The sequence below is a fragment of the Penaeus monodon genome, chromosome 6, assembly GCF_015228065.2.
Source record: "Penaeus monodon isolate SGIC_2016 chromosome 6, NSTDA_Pmon_1, whole genome shotgun sequence".
Classification (NCBI taxonomy): Eukaryota; Metazoa; Arthropoda; class Malacostraca; order Decapoda; family Penaeidae; genus Penaeus; species Penaeus monodon.
The window spans coordinates 365,241-368,260 of record NC_051391.1 but is presented as its reverse complement, the minus strand read 5'-3'; positions in this window follow the sequence as shown (position 1 = coordinate 368,260).

Here is a 3,020-nt window from a genome sequence, read left to right as displayed (position 1 = left end):
CCCCCCCCCACTTATGGTGAGATATGTATATGGTTTTAACTTATAAATACGTTACTTGACACTTAAGTTACCATCAACAAAGGGCATCGTATTAGAAGAGATACCATACCACATACCACTCAACGAAATGAAACAGAAGTGGCCCATGTACAACTACCATGCTGGTCATCATTAGCAAAATTAATGAATAAACCGGGAAAAGATTATACAGAGCCTGTCTTATGAATAAAATGTATATAAATTCTTCCATTTATACCAAATGTTTTTTTTTTTTCTAAATTTGGGTTCCTCAAAGGCAGAGGAAAGTTCCAGTTGGCACAAGTCATGTCTCCAAATCTCTACCCAAAGGAAAATTAAATCTCATGCATCATAATTACTAAAAGTTTTTTTTTTTTGTAACATTTCCGAAACCTCTAACACTTTGATAGATTCTGATATATATTTGTCCGTTACACGTACATTACTGGAACATGTTGAAACATTTTTTTCGGTTTATATCAAAGCTATGCCTTCACCCTGATACGGTTGATACACCCCGGGCCCAGCCAATCAGAGCGCAATAATTTTCAGATATATTTCATGTAGCCCTCAGATAGGGATTTATATTTTCATTAATTACGAATCACCTGGTAAGTTTCTTGATAAAACCTCTCATTGTAAAAGTGCATAAAATTTTTTCTATGCCTTTTTTTAGCAATACCAAGAACATGTTCACTCTACATGGGTAATTTTTGAAGTCAGTCATGACAGTCGCTGGAACGAATGAAAGAATTTCCAACGCGTCCGGTCATATGACGTGGTACTGATTCGGTAGGATGAATGTTTTCCCAAATCGTTTTGTACGTCTATGGTTTAACCTTACAGGATCAAAAAATATATAACATGCTGTGCATCTTGATTTGTTAATATAATTAAATCAATAAGTCAAGTAAATGTCCGTGATCAATGGAATTACTCAGTTGTCTGATTAGGACGCGGAACTCATGGATAATGATGGATAAGATGCAAAACATTATGCAGCTTCCACTTTTCAAGAACAAGGTATCTAATTTTTTTTTTTTTTTTTATCAGAGAAATACATTTGAAAGTGTCCACAGCCTTGTGAAGCGAAGAGAGGCGTATATAAACAAATTAAAGTGCAGAGTAGCTAAGTACTTTTCCATTTCATTTGAGGCTTCCACAATGTTTTGCTTGTGATTAAAAATCATACCAGCATATCAAGTTTTTTTATGGGTTTTTTATTTAATATTTTAGGTGAAATTTAAAAAAAATTCTCCATTCTCAAAACCTTAATGATATTGTGTTTTGTAGCGACCGTGATACAACTTGAAACAATGTATCAAAGTGTTAGTGGTTTCGAGATGCAACAGAAAAGGCCTGAAAGCATCATTGGTGCTGTATTTGCCAGAGAGACAAGTTAGATTTCTCTTTCCAACCCATCTGAATGACGAATTGGTGGTGTCGCAACCACCAAAGATAAGGTTATCAGGCACTAGTAAAGATTTGCTTCGAAGTTATTTTTTAAATTTCGACTCTGCAACTTGCATCAGCAGGAGTGGCAGGCCAAAACTGATAAGTAACTTATCTATTCCATAAAGCTTCCCCGTTCTCAAAAGATCTAATCTGCTTTTCCTTTCGACTATCCTGTCACTACTTTTAAAAATATGGATGAATTATTACACGAGATCATCAATTCATCAAACTGAATGAGATCTGCAACACTCACTGCAGATGAATCCAGAGTTATCATATCATTGTCTTCTTATCACTAGCATTCATACTATCTATTGTATCCACCCTTTCTTAACAGTTCCTATCATAAATGTTTGCTTTTGGTTTTCCGCCAGTGACACATCCCATCTAAAACACATGTATGTCTTTTCCATATCTATTTTGTCTCTGAATTCTGAATTAAGAGGAAAGTTGCTTTTCCTTTGAGCTGTGTACGTAATAGAAAAAATATCGTTCCTGTGTTATCTTTGTGCAGAACTAAACATATCTCATCCTAGATAATAACACTACCAGTTGTTCATGTATCAACATTTCTCAAGAGGGCTGTTTACAAGACTGTAAAAAAAAAAAAAAAAAAAAATCCTGAAAATAGATGGACTGTTACAAGACTACAAGCTCTTACCGACAAAGCGAGGTCTTGCCTGTCCCCGTGTCCCCGGTCACTAAGATGACATTCGGCAGTTTGGTGTCTTCGCAGGACCACCGCAGCAGCTGGTTCAGGGACAGCTCTGGCACCGACGTCGTGGTGGTGGTGGTCGCCGTCTGCGCTTGCTGGACCACCAATTCCGCGAAGACACCACTCGCCTTCGTGCACAACTTCAATTCCCGTCTTCCGAGGACGGCAAAGTTTTGCGGGTTGAGTCCCGACGGGAAAGGGCTTGGAATAATGTCCTTCAGTTCCTCCTTCATTTTGCTGATGGCTTTGGAGGCCTCGTCACGTCTCGCGCCCTTTTCTCCAGCAACTTCAGGGGATTCGCGAGGGGCCGTGACAGTTGCTCCACGCGGTTTCGAAGATCCTCATGTGTCATGGAGAACAAATCCTCTGGCTCGTGGCTCAACGCATTCCTAATATTTTTCAGGCAGTACAGGGTGTGCTCCAGACTTCCCCTTTTCACTCTCCCCCAGGGTCATTCCAGATCTTGTCACTCGCAGGCGATAGGCCCCCACGTGAACTGCAACAACTTGTATAAAAAAGATATGTCGAACTTCGCCACGGGTGCTTTCCCCCTCCAACAACAGCTTTTCATGTCTTCCTAAGCGCATTTGTCCTAATAAGTTCTCCGTTCTTAGATAATCCTCAATGTTCTGGTGCTGGCCTCTGTACAGCCAGATATATATACGGGACATTCTTGCTTCGTGACGACGAAAATGCAAGAATGAAACTTGTAGTAGTTCGAGCTCGGAAGCTCAGCCATCGCCGTCGCTTGGTGCTCCCGCCGACGCCTGTGAACGCCACTCAGAAATGGCTTCCTGAACTGTGACATTTTTTCTGCATCTGCCCTTTACTT